General features: G+C 36.5%; 1 pseudogene; it reads right to left on the reverse strand.

Annotated features, from left to right (window-relative positions):
- LOC107844856 overlaps positions 1 to 22,820 on the reverse strand; it is a 48,445-nt pseudogene that overhangs the window by 22,630 nt on the left and 2,995 nt on the right.

The following is a 22,820-nucleotide window of genomic DNA, read 5'->3' on the forward strand; positions in this document are numbered from 1 at the left end:
TATGTGAAGGAATTTTCATCTTTGATGCTAGATATTCCGAACATGTCTATTAAAGATATGTTGTACAACTTCATTTCTAGAATGCATGGTTGGGCCCAAAATGAACTACATAGGCAAAAAGTTTAAGATCTATCTAGTGCTATTATAGCGGCAGATGCATTAATTTATTTTTGTTATAACAGTGTTGTCCCTAATCCTGCTCCTTCAAAATTAAAGAAGAAGGAGAAGGACAAACACTGAAAAAAGGATAATCGTAGGCATGAGGAAAATAATAAAGGCAAAGGAAGGATGGATGCTACTCCGTCTAACCAAAACAAGCAGACCAGTGAAAAGATCTATTGGACTTGTCAAACACCTTGGCATCAGGCCAGGAACTATCTAATACAAGGCAAGATCAATGAACTTCTAGTCGAAGAGGAAAAATAAAGTAAGGGATTGGAAATTTACCTATGTTAACATACTACAATTGTTGAATATGTTGTCTAGCGTGAATATAGCGGAAGTGGAGAAAAATGATAATGTAAATAACTTGATTAATATTGGTGAAGGTGTTGATGATTTGTTGAATGCATACAGTTCTTTAATGTACATTATGTGAAAACTGGGGAAAAAAGTGTTGCATCTATTGTTGATATCAGTGCTACTCACACTTTTGTGACTTCAAAAAATGTGTGGGCACATAGGCTAAAGTGAATACTTGTGCAACAAGGATGAAGACTATAAATTCTGCAGTGCAACTAGGATGTGGCATGGCGCTTGTTGTCCCACTGGTCATAAGTTTTGGATTGGAACTCATAACTTGATTGTGGTTTCGTTTGATGACTTCAATCTTCTGCTTGGGTTTGACTTTATAAAGAAATTCAAGATCACTCAATTTCCTCATTTAGATGGTTTGATGTTTATGGGAAAATAACCCCAAATTTGTGAATGGTATTCGACCCTTTAATGAGGAAAATAAGATGAAACACTAGAATTATTGTTATGTTATCTGCCATAATTTTTGAAAAAGGTTTGAAGAAGGGTGAGTATGATTATCTTACTGCCTTGGTTGAAGTAAAGCCTGATGTACAGCTTGAAGTCCCAAATAATGTTGCTAAGTTATTGGTAGAATTCAAGTATGTCATGCCATCAAAAATGCCTAAAGAGTTGCCTCTAAAAAGGAAAAATGATCATATGACTGATTTGATTCCTGGATAAATTCCACCGCACGCCTTCCTTATTGTATGTCTCCATTGAAGTTGGTAGAAAAGAGGAAATAGTTGTCTAAATTGCTTAAGGACAAATTGATCAAGACTTCGAAGGCTTTCTATGTGTCCCAATTTGTTCTAAAAGAAGCAAGATGGAAGTCTATGTATGTATGTTGACTATCTTGCACTGAACAAAGTAACTGTGAAGAATAAGTATCTGGTGCCTCTGGTTCAAGAGTTTCTAGATAGGTTATCTAAGACTAATTTCTTTTCTAATTTAAACTTAAGGTCTGGCTATTAGAAAGTCCACATAGCTGGGGGATTCCTCAAACACCATTTGTTTGACTAGATATGGTAGCATGAATTCCTTGCAATGTCATTTGGGTTTACTGATGCCTCGACTACTTTCTATAACTTAATGGATAATGTTCTTTACGATTACAATGATGAATTTATAGTTGTTTACTTATATGATATAGTCATTTATAATATAACACTAGAAGATTATTTGATGCATTTGAGAATGGCGCTGCAACGACTTAAAGAATATCAACTCTATGTCAAGTTGAAAAAAATGAGTTTTATTGTCATGAGATTAAATTTCTGGCTCATTTTGTTAGCAAAAACTAGGTGTGAGTGGATCCTAAGAACGTGTAAGTTAATATGGATTGTGTCACGACCCAAACCAGGGCCTGGCCGTGAAGGGTATCTCAAGTCCACCGAGGACCAAAGACCACCCCCTTATTGCCTAGCCAACTAAGATATAACACTCCTAGAAGCGGATAAAATCTGAACATATAACAAAACAAAGAGAGTACTATTTGGGAAAAGTAGAATTTCCTTCAGACCTTGTATCGCATGGGGACACAACATCTGGAGATCGTTAGTGGGTTGAACACTATCAAGTAACTCAGGGATAAGGATAAAGTAATGAAAATTCAAAAATCCAGTTCAACTCAATGTGTATGTTTACAAACATGTATGCATACATATATACTTGTATAAAATGTTGGGATAGGGGACAAGGCTTAGCATATACTTTAAAACTTTAGCTTGGACTGTGTAGCTTAGCAATCATATAATAGTACCCCATGGACTATATAGGCCCTAACTCTCACCCCTAGTTGGGCCCAGTGCATGTAGCTGCACGAATCGAAGAATAATCTTATATATATATATATATATGCATGGGGGACTCAAACTCCCAACCATATATTGAGGAAATTTAAGAACCCGATCATATAATTTATTATAGTAGACTCAAACTTCCTAATCATATAATAAGGTAGACTCGAACCACCTGGACACAAGCAAGGGGACTCAAACCCTAAGCCATTTAGACCCCCTTGCTGTCAAACGCGATTTACAGTTTCGGTCCTTGGGCCTACCACTTTCACAGGCCAGATACATAACCCTATTTTAAGACCCATTAAAACACTTAACACACAATCCCATTCATTGAACCATAATACCTAATTAGGCTGAAATATCCTAGGTTCTGGTCCTTAGAAATTTCTTGGGTTTCAAACTCTCTAGCCATCATACGACTCAAGCTTACTAGTTGTATGATATGGGTACAACTTAGTAGCCCAAGTCGTATGATAGTCATATGTGTGGTAGGTTATTCACTATCCAAGATATGAGTGGACATCATAAGAGTCATGTACATTATATAAGTGGTATAGTCTAAACCGTATGTTGTTCATCGTCTAGCCTTGATATTTTACTTAGGGTACGGCTAGGTAGGAAATTTTTGCATGATGATGGTATGACTTAGGAAAAGGGATTCATATGGTAGATAGTAAGTTATTTCTAACTTTCTATACTGGCTCTGAGTTAGGTGTACTACTAGTATGATGGGGTACGAGTGAGGTGCACAACTTTTACCCCTTGCGGGAATTTTTACAATTTAAGTTGGTGGTATTCTGGACATTTTCCCTCTCAACCCCTTTGAAACTATGACTTAAAGTACTATTGGAACTTCATTTACCTTAGTATTATCTATAAAAACACTCAAAGAAATCTCAAATCTCTCTTAAGGCTCTTGGTTCAAGGAAGGCTAGGCCTTTCTTAATACAATCAATTTTGAGGCTTATAAGGGTGGTTTCTCTCCGTAATCTTTGGTATATAAGTCATTTTACTCCTCCCCCATTTTTAGTTCAACTAAATTAATGTTTTAATGAATGGTTTTCATGATTTAATTATGGGATTTGTTTGGTTTTGAATTTTATGTTGGAGGTTTTGGTTGCTAATGGATGAATATTGTTTTTCCATGTTTTACTTATAGTTTCCATGTTAAAGTTATGGAATTGAACATGTGGATTCATTGGAATGGTCAATTGATTCTTGGTTTTGGTTTTGGAAACTATATGCCTTCAACTTGTTTGTTAAAATGCCTATAAGAATGGTTTTGTCACATAGTTTTACTTTTATTGAAACTATTGCATTGCATAATATAGTTATGGAATCTAAATTGGTTGTGTGCAAATTTTTTAATTAGGTAATAATGGCGGGTTATGGTAGCTGAAGGCGTGAGTCCAATGGACAGACTTTGGAAACTCATATTTGCCGATATGAGAATTGGTCATGGCGACCATATACTTGTGGGATACATGGGAATCCACTAAGTTATACTTGTACATATGTATAATGGAGGGTGAAGGGTACACAGGAATCACCTGCCCCTATGATATCTTTGGTTCATGCGGCTACACGCATCGGGGCCTGTTCATGGGGTAACAAGAGCCTAATTGATAATCTTATTATTTGAAGGATTAGAAGAGGGAATTCTCACTTGTGGTTTGATAATTTGAGTAGGCTAGGAGACTTCTACTCTATTCTGCAGGACAGCAAAGAAGAGGAATCTAACCTGCAAAGTGTGAAGGATTTGATACTTGGAGGGAATTGGAATAAAGAATTAATGAAGCAAGTGTTGCCTAAGGAAATAGTGGAGCATGTGATACATAATGTAAGACCATGAATGCAGCAGAAACTAGGTGATAAAGCAATATGGAGTGTAGAACCAAGAGGATTGTTTACAGTGAAAACAACATGGGAGTATGTAAGGCAAAGAGAAGATCCTACTGAATTCTATAGGCAGTTGTGGATAAAAAAGATTCCATTTAAGATGATTTTTTTATGTGGAGGATGTGAAAAGGAAGAGTTGTAGTGGATGATACAATAAGAATATGAGGTATACATGGTCCTTCAAAATGTTGGTGTTGTCATAACCCAACACAATAGACATATCTCACGTGCTACTGAGATCTTATGCTGCTAACAGGACATGGTCCTATTTTTTTTCTTTTGTAGGAATCAATATTTAAGGACTAAGTTTAAGAGAAACAATACAAGCTTTGTAGGAAGCTCAAGTGAAGTAGAGGGAGTAGGTGTATTGTAGAGAAGTACCAGCAATTATCATATGAGAGCTATGGAGGAAAAGGAACACCATGAAACATAAAGGTAGAATGGTGACATGTCATAGATTATTATATAATGTCACTAGGCACCTGAGAATGTTGCTGAAAGTTAGAAAGCCAAGATTGGATTTTTCTACAGAATAGCCATTAATCCTACAATAGTTAAGTCATTTGAGACCTAAAATAAGAATAAATCTAGTATTATGGAGATTACCAGAACAAGGTTAGAGAAAGTATAATACAGATGGAGCTTCTAAAGGGAGCCCAGGAAAGAGCTCATGGGAATTTTGTTTGAGGGATGTACAAGGTGATTTATTATATGTAGAAGGTTCAATCACAAATGACACGAATAATATAAAAGCATAAGCATAGGCTATACTTTATATAGAAACTCATTGCAATTAAATAGGTCAAGATAGGGTAATCAAGATAGGGTAAGATAGGGTAATCAAGATAGGGTAATCATTCATACGAATTCACTCGCCATGCAGAATTTCATAAATAAGAACTAGGAAGTACCATAGAAAATAATACATATTGTAGAGCAGATAAAGCAATTACTGGAAGGTAAGTAGGTAATTATACAACATGTATTTAGAAAGGGAAATTAGTTGGCTGATTACTTTGATAACTTAGAAATTAAATAACCTAATTTCACATTTACAACATTCCATTAGTTACCAAGATTAGGCAAAAGATCCTTAACAGTGACAAACAGCAATGCCCATATTTGAGATTAGTACCAACAAAGGGATATGGGGACTAGAATGGCTACAAGAAGTTTCACATGCACTATATGTACAATCTGATAAGGTAAACAAAAAAGTGAAAATACTAACTAGCCTATCTACATCTCTTCAGATTTGGGGTCTCATGGTCAGATTGTATATCAAGCGACTGAGGTACTTGAATCCATCCAAATATCAACAGCTTTGAGCATCCCAGAATCTTCATCCCAGATACATCTGCAGCTCAAGAATGATATAGAGAGTGAAAGAAAGTTACAGGAGAGACACTAAGCTCATAGTGGGACATAACATACTTGGAGGAAGTTACAAGTATCAGTGGACTGGACTCAATGTGTTAACACCAAAATGCACTGGTAACATCTATAAACTAGAGATCTTATCTTAGTTTTTAGCAAGGAAAGAATATAGTCAAGATCTAAATAAAGGTGAGAGCATCAAATAGAGAAATAAAGAATACTACTTACTCATGCAATCTGAAAATAGCTCCAACATGGCGCATCCAAGGCACAGTATTAATTACCCATAGATGAAGAAGATAGAACTGAGTATTGAAAAAAGAAAACATGTTGGAAGAGGCATTCTGAAGTGGAGCTTAGCTCTAAGCTCAATTAAGAAATCCTACTTCCCCTTTTATTTATTTATTTTATTGGGCCTAGTAACTATTTTGGACCGGTTTTTTGTTTCTTTTTTTGTAATTTCTTGGACTTTTTTGATGGGTTGGTCCATCTTGAAAATTTTTTATTAATAAAACCATAAATTAAACTAAAAAAAATTTTAGGGCGGTAACACTGGACCCATATACCACGTGGGTTGTTCTAGGATAGTTAAGCAACACAAACCTAAGTTAATGGTTTTAAACGCATGCTAAACACAATTCTCTTTCCCGATATGGATTATATATATCTATATGTATTGATATGGATGCATATAGTTACTTACTTGTTTTTTAAAATATTGGCATTATTTTATCCTTATCTTGTGTGCATGCTAGCGTTCACCCACTAACCCATCTTCAGGCATTGTATCCCCACATGTGCAGGAACCGGCCCTACTACTCCTCCTGCTAAGTAATCTTTGCTTTGGGTGTTGGATTAAATTTGTGAGCTTTTATACTCTAGAAGGCTTTATTTTATGTTATGGTCTTATCTACATACTTTTATTATTTCTTAGACTTTGTTTTTATCTAGGGTTGAGGGCATGTCTCGACCGAATATTGTTTTGATTTCGGATAGAGGCTTTGTATGACTACTATGGGTTGGTATGGGTGGTGTTTGTATTTGAGGCACCTGACACGACTACGCCCTGGTTTTGGTCATATCAGATTAGATTAAAAGCCCAAGGTTCATGGTCACTTAGGAGTCCACAAATTTGTTTTGAGTAGAGTCTCTTTTAAGGCTGTATAGCGCGCCATACTCATAAGGGAGAGGCTACCAGACATTTAGGAATATTTTTCTTTCTTGTATTCTGTTATCAAGCTGTAAAGTCTAAGGTCCTGAATTCTCCTCTAATTTCTATTTGTTCATTTTTCAAATTGTGCCTTGATAATTTGATACGCATAGAAACTCATTTATCCTAATTAGGGATGACGTTAATGGGACATGCATTACTCATGGGATCCATACCCGAACTAGAGGTCCAGTTCTGAATTGTTTTGGAGTTTTACCAATTCCCTCTAGTCCTTCTTAGATTCCTTCAACTGAAATAGCGAATGCTGAGTTTTATCAGTCCATTTACATATTGGCACAGTTGGTAACTACTCAGTCTGAGCGTTGTATTCTTACTACTCTATCATTTAAGGCCACAAGGGTTGGCTAATTCATGATGTTGATTCCTTCAACCTTTATAGGTGTTAGGGTTGAGGAGGATCCTTAAGGTTTTCTGAATGAGATGGAAAAGATTTTCAGATTTATGCATAATAAAAATATGGAAGGGGTAAAGTTTACTACCTACCAGCTGATAGATATGGCGTACCAATGGTACGAGGAGTGGGATCAAGCAAAGGGCGATAGTGATAAGTTATCTTTATGGGAGGATTTCTCTAACATATTTCTGGACCATTTCTTTCCTTGGAGGTTGAGAGAAGCGAATATGGAGAAGTTTGTTGATTTGAAACAAGGGAACATGTTGGTTAAGAAGTTTGCCTTGAAGTTTTACCATTTGTCTTAGTATGCTCTACAGATGGTGTCTGATATCAGGGCCCGAATGAGAAAGTTTTCTTTAGGACGGTCTCTTGAGTTGATCCTTAAAAGTAAGGCTACCTTACTTATCAAGGACATAGATATCTCTAGGTTAGTTGTTTACATGTAATAGATGGAGGAGAAAAAGAAAAAACAGGCTGAGATAGGTGATAGGCAGTGTAAGAAGTTTAGAATCTCTGAGTAGGGTAGTGGCTAACAGCAAAATAGCAGGGATGGTGGTAGGTGGACCAAGAAGAAGTAGGGGAACTCTGGGTCTTACTAAATAGCTAGTGCTTTCTACCAAAGGTTGTCGGGTGATAGATGTCTACAGAGTGGCAACAACTTTAGGGCATAGGGTGCCCTATCTTAGGCTAGTGGGGCTGAATCAACTCCATCATATTCTTTCTGTAGGTTTTGCGGTAGATTATATCTGGGTTTCTATGATAAGGGGAGGGACAGGTGCTTCAACTATGGTCAGCCAGGGCATATGCTTAGAAATTTCCCTATTGGTATTCAGGGCAAACAAGGTTCCAGTTTCTTTATATTCAGCTCGAGCACCAAAGTGTGCACCATATGGTTTTGGCACTGGTCGTAACCGCCTTTATGCTCTTATTACCTGACAAGAGTCCAAGGCATCGACTGATGTCTTGACTGGTATGTTAAAACTCTTTTCTCGCAAATGTGTACTATTTACTTAATCCAAGGTACATCTCTCTTATGTACCCCATTTGTGGTTGTGCATTTTGGCTTTGGTCTAGAGTGTGTTTCGGACCCTTTTTTTGTTTCTACCCCGGTAGGTGACTCTGTGATTTCTAGAAGAGTCTATAGGGGGTATGTGGTATCTGTTATTAGTAAAGAATCTGTGGTGTATTTTTTTGAATTAGATATGGTTTATTTTTATATCATATTATGGATGGATTGGTTTCACTCGTGATATGTTTCTCTAGACTGTCTAACCCCTAAGGTTGTCTTTAAATTTCCTAATGAGCTGGTTATTGAGTGGGAGGGTGGTTCCTTAGATCATAAGGGGAATTTTATATCTTATCTTATATCTCGGAGATTAATCTCTAAGGGATATCTCTATTATCTAGTCCGAGTTAAAGATTCTAACTCGGGGGGGCTTATTTGCATTCTGTCCCGGTGGTGAATGAATTTCTTGAGGTCTTCCCTGATGACCTTCCTGGTGTTACTCCAGATAAGGAGATTGATTTTGGGATTAATCTTGTTATGGACAGTCTTCCAATTTCTATTCCTTCATATAGAATGGCTCCGACTGAGTTAAAGAAGCTTAAGGAGAAGCATAAGGATCTTCTGGATAAGGGTTTCATCTATCTTAGTATGTCCCCATAGGGCGTACCGATATTTTTTGTGCGTAAGAAGAATGGTTCCCATCACATGTATTTTTATTATTGACAGTTGAATAAGGTAACGGTAAAGAACAAGTACCCTTTTCCAAGGATAGATAATTTATTTGACCAGTTGTATGGTGTTAAGTTTTTCTCCAAGATTGATCTTCGATCCGGGTATCACCAATTAAATATTAGGGAGGATGATATCCCTAATATTATTTTTCATAACTGCTATAGGCATTTTGAGTTCTGGTTATGTCTTTTTGGCATACCAATGCCCCGATGACATTCATAGATTTGATGAATAGGGTCTTTCGTCAGTTTATGGACTTGTTCATCATTGTTTTCATAGATGATATTTTGGTGTATTCTAAGAGCAAGGTGGATCATGTGAATTACTTTTGCATTGTATTGTAGACCTTGATAGAGTAGCAGTTGTATGCCAAATTCGAGAAATGTGAATTATGGTTGAACGTTGTAACTTTTCTATGTCATATTATTTCTAGTGAAGGGATCATGGTGGATTTGCAGAAGGTTTCACTAGTGAATAAGTGGCCTAGACCCATGACTCCAATCGATATTTGGAGCTTCTAAAGTTTAGCTAGTTATTATTGTAGGTTTGTGGAAATTTTTTGATTAAAGCTACCTCTTTTACTAAATTGACTTAGAAGAAGGTAAATTTCTTATGGTCAGATGCTTGTGAGGGTAGTTTTGAGAAGTTGAAGGATAAGATAACTACGGCTCTGATTTTGACTTTTCCTGAAGGCACTGATGGGTTTGTGGTCTTATGTGACATATCTTATGTGGGACTTGGTTGTGTTATTATGTAGCATAGTAAGGTGATAGCTTATGCCTTTAGGTAGCTAAAGGTGCACGAGAGAAATTATCCGACTCATAACATGGAATTATTAGTTGTGGTGTTCACATTAAAAATCTGGCGTCACTATTTGTATGGAGTGCATGTGGATATCTTTTCTAATCATAAGAGCATGCAGTATAAGTTTATGCAGAGAGAGCCTAACCTCAGGCAAAAGAGTGGCTTGAGCTTCTCAAGAATTATCAAATGTCTCTTCACTACCACCCAAGTAAATCTAACGTGGTTGCTTATGATTTTAGCAGATTATCCATAGGAAATCTAGATTATGTAGATATGGAGAAACAGGATTTGGTGAAGGACATTCACCATTAAGCTAACCTTAGAGTTCGCCTCTTGGACTCTGGGGATGGTGGTATGTTGGTGCAAGAAGTGTCACGGTCATCTTTTGGTGCTAAAATCAAGGAGAAGCAGATGTTGGATACTGCCTTGGCGAGTTCAAATTAATCAACTTCTAGAAACCCTATGTATCTTGCTTGATAGAATGTGAGAGAGATTGAGAAGTTATTTCAATTTGTTTTGGAGTGATAATGACACCCTAAGAGGTTTCAAGTCGTGGATCACAATTTAGAGGAAAGGGAAAATGTCTAAATTTTCCTTAATTAAAAGTTGAAAAATTGTCTCCAGTGACTACGGATCACTATACAACTCGTAAGTACTCAGTACGACTCATTTCCATGAGTCATAGTCTGGACAGTAGCTAGGGAACTTACCTCTAGTAACCCTATGACTCATTAAGATACCCTACGACTTGTAGGGTCTAAGTCGTAGTCAAGACAAAATACTTTAGGCATTACACTAGTTTGCCTACGGATGGAACTATACGACTTGTCTTGAGTCTTTACGACTCGTATCCCTTAGTCGTAGTCACAATAGAAACACTAACCCAACATACTGGCCAAGCTACGATTGGGACCCTAAGACCAGTAATGATGCATTACGACTCATCATGAGAGTCTTATCTGGGTAGTGAGTTTAAAAACTTTGGAATTTTCAAGGACCAAATATCTGGGAGCTATATATTGGCAGGAACCAAGCGGGGTTAAGGAATTGAATTCATTTTTAGGCTAGGAAAGCTATTATCACAAGTTTATTGCTGGCTATTCAAAGAAGCTTCCCTATTTACTGACTTGTTGAGGAAGAATGTTAGTGGGTTTGGGATGAAGCAAGTGAAAAGGCTTTCAATCATTGAAGATGGTCATTGCTTTCGAACCAATATTATAATTTCTTGATTTTGACTGAAGTTTACACTGATATTTGAGATTATGTCAGTGGTGTGCTAGTGCAAGAGGATCATCCGATAATATTTAAGAAGAAAAAATTAAATCTTATGCAACAAAGGTATTCTGCTCATGAAAAAGAGATAGTGGCCATCATTCATTGTCTTCAAATATGGCAAGTGTATTTGTTGGGAACAAAATTTGTTGTCAAGATGGATAATATGGCTAATACATACTTCAAAACTCAACAGAAATTAAGTTTGAAGTAGGCAAGAAAAATCAAGTTGTGGATGCATGGAGTCGTATAAAGGTATTTCTTGCAGTTTATGCAATCATTATACTTGATTTTGATTTCCTAGATAAGATAGAGTTTAGTGTTGCATATGATTCATTCTATGTGAAATTGATGATCAAGTAAAAGAAATTACTATTAGAAAGTATTGGATTAAGGATGATCTATTATATTTTAAGGTGGATAATCGTTGTGCCCTAAGGTGATGGATTACATCGAAAACCCCTAAATAAACACATGATATTATTTATGTTGGTTATTCGGGTGTTGAAAGGATGATGGCATTGTTGTCCCAAAATTATTTTAGGCCGAAAATGAAAAATGACATTGAAGCATATTGTCATGACCCAAACGATGGCTTGTCCATGACCGGTATCTTTAGTCCCATATGGACTGAAGTTCACCCATTTCACCTAACCTAGTCATCTCAACGAACTCAAGTGTTGGTTTATTTTTGAACATATAACAAGATAGTGCAAACTAACACTAATATTCATTCATGAAATGTATACGAAAATCACCGATGACCAGACAACCTTCCATCACCGAGCCAATCCACCAAAATAACACACCCAAGTCCACCGTAATCCAACAAAGCCTCTATAAATCCAAAGTCAATAAACTATTGGGACATGCCCCCGACAATAGCCAAAAATATATTCTAAACAAATTATAAGACATAAGTAATAAAAACCATGAAATGAGGCCTTTTGAAATATGCAACTCAGGAGAAGTAGAAGAAGTTCCAGGACCCACATTGTGTGGGGATACAGTGTCCGAAGACGGTTAGTGGTTGGAGCACTAGCATGTAACTCAGGGATAATGAAATAAAATAGTTCCATCAATTACAACTTAATCAATAACCATATGTAATTATGTCCATACACATAAATATCATGTCGGGATAGGGAATAAGGTTTCGAATAAACTTTGAAAACCTTAACCTGGGCGTATAGCATAACCATTATATAACAAGGAAACTATGGGCTATATGAGCCATCTCTCCTCTAGCTGGAAGGGCCTCAGTGTGTGTAGCCCCACTAACCAAAGAATATCCATAACCGTATATGCCTTTATGGGGGTCTCAAACCTCCCGGTATAGTCAAGGTGAATTAAGAACCAATGTATATAATATGGGGGAATCGAACCTTCCATTCATATATCCATTCAGGGGACCTGAAATACCCAATATATAAATACCCGCACCCGCTAGTGTGATTTCAAGTATTAGTCCTTTGGACTTCACTTTCACGACCCAGCTATACATCCCACTTTAAATACCAATTAAAATATTCATTACACATACATAACCATTGTTCCAATTACTTACCAAATGCATCCTATTGGTATCTTCATACCAACTCTACTTGTAAGTGTACAATATGCCACAACCATTATTAATCAACCTTGGGACTCGAACCCATTGTCTAAGCGAAGACATTAATTCAAATCAATATTTAGGGACTCAAACCCATAGCAATTCAAACCAATTTATGTTCAACAAGGCGTTCATAAAACCATTTACCAACCATTACATTTTTAAGCCGATGTCTTAGTTCAAAAGACAATTCCACATGTGACAAGATCATTCTCATAGGATATTTCACCAACAGGTTGTGGGCATACCATTATCAAACAATTATTCAAGCCAAAACCATCAAGTTAGGGTTAACCATGACCCCTTAGTTTAAATCACCATTCCCAAGCATGTGTAAAACCATTATCAAAACATGTATAATTATAATTTAAACCATGAGAAAACAATACTCAACATTATGCACTCAAAAACTCCACCATGGTTTTCAAAACCACCATTAATTATTCACGAACAATGTTTAAAACAAATGATTTTAGTGAACTAATAATGAAGGAAAAGTCACATGCCTGAAGTACGAATATTCATGAAAAGATTTTGATCCCTAATCCTCTAGATGGCCACCTTGAAGAAACTCTAGTCCAATCTTTCTTAAGAAGTTTTAGAGAGATTTTAGAGATTGTTTGATCTTATAAAGTGTAGAATGAGTGACCTAAAAGTGTTATACTCGTCACAACACCATACGACAAAAACTTGACAGCGCCCAAGCACACACGCAAGTGTACGTGGTCTTATCAAGTAGTAAAGTGGCCTAATGAAAGTCAAGTATCGATCCCACAGAGATATGATTCAACAATAATTCTATTTTAGTTCATAATTTAGATTCAGTTGATGCAAATGTAACCAAATAGAGAGTGTAATTTATAACTAGAGAAAATTAAACAATGAGTAAAGTAAAGGTCTCGAAACAATCAATAGGATAAAACCCAGGGTTAAAGCACTTTGAACAATCCTACTAAGTTATTGAACTTCATTCGTTAACCTACTTATCTTGGTTGTTGATTCGTAGGGTTAATTGCATGATCATTGTATCCCGACCTCTAATCCTTTACCTTAGTTGAACCTTACAACTACATCTTTGAGCGGGAATGTAATAGTCCACTTAAGTTCTTTTAACTATCATCCTAGTTTGAATTAAGTAAGGTATCTAAGCACATCCCTATCCTAGACACTAATTTAAATTCCTTATTTCATAAAAAATACAAATCGTACTTTGTTCATCTCTATGTTCTATCCCCTATTCCCTCTCCCAAGTTCAATAGGTAGACAATTGATGTATTCTAAGGGTAGCTAATCCTTAGAATAGTTAAATTAAAGATGAATACAGAACCAATAATGAAAAGAAAAGTTAACAAATTGAATTCAAAATAATAGTACTCATGTCTTTGGCTTTAACCCCAGAAAAGAGCGTTCAGCAACGCATAGTCATAATCGTAATCACAAGTTGGTAATTAATGACTAAGAATATGTATGAACTAAATTTAAATAATAAAAACCTAAATATGATGTTGTAGAATCCTCTCAATCTCCAAAATATGTTCAAAGATATGTAAAAAATGTGAAAATGATGTATTTATAGCAATAGAAGTATCCCAAGCCGTGTAAGAGTTGAATTCCAATAGTTTGTGAGCAAGGGAGTAGAGGGGGCGCTGCCCTGGGTTGAGACCCGCTCCAGGTGAGGAGTCACGCTAGGTTGAGCATGCTCTAGGAACGGCTGTGCCCTTCCTATTTCTCTTCTCTTAGTGGGGCATCGTGGGCTAATCACCTTGACCCTATGAAAGTTGTTCTCCAAATTTTGGTTAAGTGTTGGTCCTCTAATCTTTCATCCCTTGGCTTATTGTGTATTTTCCATGGATTTCCAGCCTTTTACACATCAAAATATCATCATATTCAGATCCCAAAGAATCCTACATAATCACGCACCACGAATTAACAATTTAAACGACACTACATCCATAACGATGAATCAAAACAAGAACTAAGCCTAGGCTAGTTCGCATTGATCTTTAATTTTATGTTCCGGCTCTTGACTTAATCAAATTGAACCTTGCACATTACCAAAAAGTTATTACACTCATCATTACTCATTAAAACCATTGGAACACATTCAACACAATAGAATCCAATGGGATCAACTAGACAAGCCCCTAGCTCAAGCTAGTAACACTAGTTTCTATGATTGAACTCTAAATGACTCATTTAAGTACAAACTTATTTGGAATACACTTTGAACATTGTAATCACGTGCTGCAAAGATTATATGTACATTATTCTCAGTATCATCCCATATAGCACACGAATCATGCTAAAAACAAAGCTAAAAAGGCTAGAATAGTGACACTAGAATGCAAAAATACACCCAACATCACTACCCCATACTTAAAACCTTGTTCGTCCTTGAAAAATTCTTAACTATAATCATCATCAACTAAGGAGACTTTACACTTATACTACATGTAAGAAACTCTAGCTAGTACTACTATGACTACACAGAAAGCAAGTTTCTACACTAAGCATGTTACAAACATAATTGAAAGCTTATGAACGCTACTCCAAAACATCCTAGCCTCTAAAATTGACTCACTTAGTTGGAAAACTCATGATTATCATTCAATAAAGGATATAATACAAATCACCCTCATTCATCAAACATGTGTCCGTCACAACAAGAGATTTACCCATAACCACACACAATTAAGCAATTTATAACATGATGGATAAAAGAATCAAATTAAGCTCACTCTCACAAGGAATTCACAAGTTACAAAGAATGAACCATAAGCTTGTCCTTAATGTAATGCTCCACGAATATCACAATGATGAACTTAGGATCAATGAGGTCTTTTTTTGGGTTGTAATGTAGGCTAAGGAACGGGCAGAAACTATTTTGGAAATAGTGGCTAACCTATCTAAGTGCTTTATTACACTATATTATACCTTTAAAAATCAATCTCCAACAACCAAGTTACACTTTTTCATCCACCCATATCTTTTGTTTTAGCCCCATCTCTTTTAAGCATTTTCACAAACACATGGTGAAAGTATTTCTTATTACCACAAAAAAATTCTTTTTCTTTTACACAATTGTGGTAATATTTCTAGCATAATGTCTATCACACCCATCCACCACACATCACTTATCAACACCAATAACTATTACCTTAGGGAATCAAATTCACCTTTTCTCCTCTTATTTTGCAAACTCCATACTCAATAAATTTTTCATTAAAGCGCCTAGGAGCTTTTTTAGATCAAATTAACGTTTACCAAAGAAGAAGATTAGGCTAAATATGAGGCTATTAAATAAAAATCTAAAGTCTAAATGGGGTTTAAATAGGATTATGCATAAGGGTTGGTAAAAAAGAAGGTATTAAAGAAGGCTATCAAAGAAATGCCTATATCATCTCCCAAACCCACTCTTTATTTCTTTTTGCACACACACCAGGCAAGTTCTAAACATCACATGTAGCAAAGAATATACAGAAACCTTACATGCACATAGAGCATGCTCAACTCAATAGTATCATCATAGACTCCCAATCAAACAATAACATAATTCAAATTTAAGTCAAAAAGTACAATGGTAAAAAACTTGAGCCTATGTGTCTCAAAATTAGCAATCCACTCATTCAACATGCTTTTACCAACAAAAAAATTTCACCATGAAATCAAAAACAGCACCAACAATAATATATTACACAAAAAAAAAATTAAATTGAGCCAAAATTAAGAAATTTCCCCACCCCACACTTAAAAATCTACTTTGTTCCCAAAGTGAACTTAAAGTTAAGAGATAGAAATACTTCCTAAGTCCTTTAGGCCTAGCTAGTAGCATCTTTATACATAAATGAGATCCATGGGACCCCACACTCAATTTTTTCCATGCCCCATAGCTCAAGTTTTTGGTACTCAGACTTCCCATTAACCTGCGACTCAATCAGAAAAACAAAAACTACATGAAATAAAAAATAAAAACTAAAAATAAAACATACCTACTTAACTTGGGTTTCCTCTGTAGCAGGGCCTAATTTAGTGTCATGGAATGACCAATCTCAACTCAACCATATTCCTGTCTTCTCTTTCTCATACTTGGCCTCCATCTTCTTATTCTCTTCGGCCTCCATCTTCTTATTCTCTTCACCCCTCTTGGGTGTAAATTTTCAAGAGAAATAGGTTTTTCAACTCTATCCTTTTCAGGATTATCAACATTCATCATGTCAGGCTTAAGAGGTAGAAGCTTAGGCTGCACAATCAAGTAGTCCAAAGAGGTCGTTGATGGACTAACCACCCCACACTTGTCATTTTTAATAACATTGATCATACATAAATCTTTATAGTGGGAAGTTCTTTTGGGTGCTTTGTAAATATCAAATACCACCTCTTCATCCTCTACCCTCATTTTGAATGTGTCTTCTCTTACATCAATCAACTCTCCTCTAGTTGCTAAGAATGGACACCCTTAGATGGGTGGTACCTATTCGTCTACCTCAAAATTAAGAACAATAAAGTTAGTAGGAATAATGAATTTACTAAACTTTATGAGGATGTCCTTTATTATTCCTTTTGGATATGCCATTGATCCGTCTTCGAGCTGCAAAACCATAGTGGTCGATCTAAGCTTTCCAAGACCAATATTTCAAAGAGAGATAGGGGTATCAAATTTATGCTCAAACCTAAGTCACCTATCATATGGACCACTCTACTCCCAATTTGGATAGGGAGAGTAAAATTTCCAAGATCTCTTAATTTCTTAGAAATTTTCTGAGTCATTATAGCTCTACACTCTTCAGTGCGTGTTATCGCCCCCATATCCTGCAACTTCACCTTATTAGCAACCACGTCCCTTAAGTACTTTTCATACTTGGGCATACCCTGCAAAATATCTAACAAAGGTAAGTTAATATGAAGCTCTATGAATGTATCAAGTAACTTCTTAAATATTGCTTCCTCCTTCACTTTAATTTGCGTTTGAGGAAAGGGTAGTGGTGGTGTCTTCTTTACTTCTGATTTAGCAACTTTAGTTTTCAACTTCTCAAGCTTCCTTAATTTTGCAGCAACTTTTTTAGAAACCTGTAGAGTTACCCCCTCAACATCTACCTCCTTAGTTACCTTCGAAGGTTCTCCCTGAAGTTCTTTACCACTCCTCTAGGTGATCACCATAACCTATTTTGGATTTTCTATATCTCAGGGCAACCCACCTTGTGCCCTAGTATTTAGTGCTTTTTGTAACTGCCCCATCTACAACTCTAAGATTCTCTGGGAAGCTTACAAATTTTTCATGTCCGCAACCAACTATGTTTGATTAGGTAGAAGTTATTTTAACATCTTTTCCATATTGCGAGTTGACTGATTCCCATGGTCCTGTGGTTGCTGAATTTGTTGTTTTTTGTTCCACGATTGAGTCTGCCACTTCATGTTGTAGGCATTACCATAATTTGGACTTTGAGCATTGCTCACATCCATTACTAATTCCAAATTTGAAGTACACATATTCGCTGAATGGCCACTATTTCTGTAGATCTCACACCAACCACTAGTTTGCTAAACTGCATTAACTGCTGCTATAGGCTGTGAAGCTCCCAATTTCAGGCTGCTAAACTAATTATTTATCATATTTTGCAATGCTTCAACCTGATATCATAAATTGGTGAACTGGTCCACCTCCAATACACCCGCAATTTTTTTCATGGCACTTCTAGAATCTGTATGCCATATGGGATTTTCTTGTGCTATGTAGTTTAACAATATGTAGAACTCATCATAAGTCAATTCTAGCTCTTGCCCACCTATGGAGAAATCTAGAAAAATCTTTGTATTGTGATCAACTGATTATAAAAAAAAGTATGATCAAGTACCTCATTGGACTATTAGTGATGTGGACAGTCCCTAAAAAGAGCCTTGAATCATTTTTAAGCATGATAGAGGTTTTTATCTGGCTTCTACTTAAATCTCACTATCTCACTACAAAGTCTTGTAGTCTTGCCAGATGAAAATAATCTGATGAGGAACTTTTTGGCTAAGTTGTCCCATGATGTGATTAAATTGGTCGGCTCCACAATCAACCACCTTTTTGCTTCCACCAAAAGTGAAAGGGGAAAAAGTGTCAGCCTCACATATTCTATATTCACCGCAGTAAGAATAAATATATATCAGTAAGCTCAATGAAATTCTGCAAGTAGACTTGTGGATCCTCATGTGAAAGCCCTGGAAACTGTCCACTACTGATAAAAAGTTGCACCGTGTTGTGTTTTAACTCGAAATTCCCCCTAGCAGCCGGTCTTTGAATAGGGGAAGTCAAGTTTGTCAGAAGTGGGACTACCACTTCTCAAACCGTCCTGCGTGCTTGTTGTTCTTCAACCATTATAGTAGGATTCTCTGGGTTTTCTTAGATTTGTAGAATTTGGGGGAGAAGGTTTGCTTCTCTTCTTCTTTGATGGAAAAGTTGCTCATGTTTGGCGCTTTGTTCAACCAAGTTTGGATCCCTTGCCAGCTTTTGTAAACCTGTTTCCTGCAAAAACTCAACCAAGACCAAGCGTAAAAACACCAAATAAATCTAAAATTAAAACTAAAAGAAGTAGTTTCTTAATTTCAAGTCCCCGGCAATGGCGCCAAAAACTTGACAGCGCTCTAGCGCACACACAAGTGTACGTGGTCATATCAAGAAGTTAAGTGGCCTAATGAAAGCAAGTATCGATCCCATGAACAGTTGATTCAACAACAATTCCATTTTAGTTAAAAATTTAGATTTAGTGGAAGGAAACGTAACCAAATTGAGAGTTTGTAATTTATAACTAGAGTAAGTAAACAATGCATAAAGTAAAGGTCTTGAAATAATCAATAGGAGAAAACCCAAAATTAAAGCACTTTGAACAATCCTACTATGTTATTGAACTTCATTCGTTAACTTTCTTATCTTGGTTGTTGATTCATAGGGTTAATTGCGTGATCATGGTCTCCCGACCTCTAATCCTTTACCTAAGTTGAACCTTACAACTACTTCATTGAGCGGGGATGTAATAGTCCACTTAAGTTCTTTAAGATATCATCCTACGTTTGAATCAAATAAGGTATCTGAGTACATCCCTGTCCTAGACACTAATTTGAATTCTTTATTTCATAAAAGAATACAAACCATACTTTGTTCACCTTCATGTTCTATCCCCTATTCCTTCTCCCGAGTTCAAAAGGTAGAGAATTGATCTATTCTAATGGTAGCTAATCCTTAAAATAGTTAACTCAAAGATGAACACACAACCAATAATGATAAGCAAAGATAACAAACCCAATTCAAAACAATACTACTCATGTCTTTGGCTTTAACCCTAGAAAATGGCGTTTAGCCACGCATAGTCATAATCGTAATCACAAGGTGGTAATTAATGACTAAGAACATGTATGAACTAAATTAAAATAATAAAAACCTAAATATGAAATTGTAGAATCCCCTCAATCTCCAAAATATGTTCAAAGATATTTAAAAAATGTGACAATGATGTATTTATAGTAATAGAAGTATCCCAAGCCGTGTAGGAGTCGAATTCCATCAGTTTGTGAGCAAGGGAGGAAAGCGAACTCCACATTTGGTTGAGCCCCGCTCCAGGTGAAGCATCACTGTAGGTTGAGAGCTTCCCTCAGCAAGGTTGCACCCTGCCTATAGCCCGGCTCCTAGTGAGGCATCGCAGGCTAATCTCCCTGACCCTATGGAAGTTGTTCTCCATATTTTGGTTAAGTGTTGGTCCTCCAATCTTTCATTCCTTCGCTTGTGGTGTATTTCCCATGGATTTCTAGCCTTTTCAACATCAAAATATCATCATATTTAGATCCCAAAGAATCATACAAAATCACACACCACGAATTGGCAATTTAAACAACACTACATCCATAACGATGAATCAAAACAAGAGCTAAGCCTAGGCTAGTTTGCATTGATCTTTAACTTTATGTTGAGACTCTTAACTTAATCAAATTTAACATTGCACATTAACAAAATGTTATTCCACTCATCATTACACATTAAAACCATTTGGAACACATTCAACACAATAGAATCCAATGGGATCAACTATACAAGCACCTAGCTCAACCTAGTAACGCTAGTTCACGATTGAACTCTAAATGACTCATTTAAGTACAAACTTATTTGGAAGACAATTTGAACATTGTAATCACGTGCTTTAAAGCTTGTATGTACATTCTTCTCATTATCACCCCATATAGCACATGAATCATCCTGAAAACAAGGCTAAAAAGGCTAGAATAGTTACATTAGAATGCATAAAAACACCTAACATCCATACCATCAAGTCGTATCCAAGACATAACATCATGGGCTAGACACTGGACAATACACGATTAGCCCTATCCTCTCGTCACTTGACCATACGACTCGTATGGAGTCTTTACATACCTAGGACAAAACTTGGTTAATAACACACTGGTCAACATACGACTAGGGTCCCTAGAATCGTCACCATACCATATGACTTATGGTGTGAGTCTTATGATGGACTTAAGGTCTAAGACTCGAGAATTTTTGGAAAGGCCAAAGTTTGGGTGGTTTCAGTCTCCTCCACTTAGGATCAAGGAAATTCATCCTCGAATGATGAGACAAGGTAATACAAGCACGATTGAACCCCAAACATTTCTACTCTTACCTTTAAGACAAAAAATAAAACATCAAGGAATTCATGATCTACCTTCAACAAGGATAGAAAACAAGGGCGTTGAGAGCAACACATAACTAAAGCATGAATTAGTGTAATAGGTAATAGGAATGAATACTTGGACTTTATGTCCTCCTCGGCTTCCCAACTAGCTTATACTTTTGGTTATGCCATAGAACCTTTACCGAAGCCAAGTCTTTTGTTCGCAATCGACGAACTTGCCGATTTAAGATTCTCACCGGGACCTTCTCATAGGAGAAAGAATCTAAAATATCAATGTTCTCTAAGGGAACAAACAACGGATGATCACCCAAATATTCCTGCAATATTGACACATGGAATACCGGCTAAATGGAACTCATCCTAGAAGGGAATTTCAACTCAGATGAAACATTACCAATCCTTATCAAAACTAAGCATGGCCTAACATATTAGGAACTGAGTTTCCTCTTCTTCATGAACCGCATTACTCTCTTAATGGGAAAAACCCTTCAAGAACACCCAATCCTCAACTTCAAACTCCAAGTCCCTCCACCTTACAGCCACATAGGACTTTTGGTAACTTTGTGCAGTCTTAATCCTACCCCAAATCACCTTCAACTTCTCAATGGCTTGGTCAATGAAATTGGGGCCAAACATCTACGCTTCACCAACCTCAAATACCTAATAGGAGATATACACCTTCTACCATACAATGCCTCAAATAAAGCCATACCAATGCTAGAATAGTAACTATTGTTATAGGCAAATTCAATGAGAGAAAAGTGGTCATACCAGCTACCACCAAAGTCGATCACACAAGCTCGTCATATACCTTCCAATGTTTGAATAGTTCTTTTAGCTTACCTCTCCGACTACAGGTGAAAATTCGTACTAAGACTCACCTTAGTCCCCAATCCACTATAAAAAGAGCGCTAAAAATATGATAAGAACTGAGTACTATGATCCAAAATAAACAATACAGGTGCACTATGCAACTTCACAACTTCTTGAAAGAACAACTTCACATAATCCTTAGCAGAAAAAATAGTCCTATTGGCAAGAAGTGAGCGTACTTAGTCATTCTATCCACGATAACCCAAATAGAGTCACATTGATTCTACAACCGTGGAAAGCCGGTAACAAAATCCATATTAATTACCTCCCATTTCCACACAGGCAGTTCAATCCCTTAAAGTATCCAATCGGGCCTCATGTGCTCAACCTTCACTTGCTAACACACCATTCACTTAGCCAAAAAGTTGGCTATATCCTATTTCATATTATTGCACCAATACATCTCCTTAAGATTATGATACATCTTTGTTGAACCAAGATAAACCATATACCACGATTCATAGGCCTCAACCAAAATCCTACATCGCAATCCATCACCATTCGGAACACATAACCTCACTTAGAACCTCAAGATGCCATCACCACTGGTCTTGAAAGCCATTACCTTCTTCTTACCCACATCATCCTTGATCTTCATCAAGAGAGGATCTAATACCTTTTTCTCCTTTATTTCTGAAC

The sequence above is a fragment of the Capsicum annuum genome, chromosome 10, assembly GCF_002878395.1.
Source record: "Capsicum annuum cultivar UCD-10X-F1 chromosome 10, UCD10Xv1.1, whole genome shotgun sequence".
Classification (NCBI taxonomy): domain Eukaryota; kingdom Viridiplantae; phylum Streptophyta; class Magnoliopsida; order Solanales; family Solanaceae; genus Capsicum; species Capsicum annuum.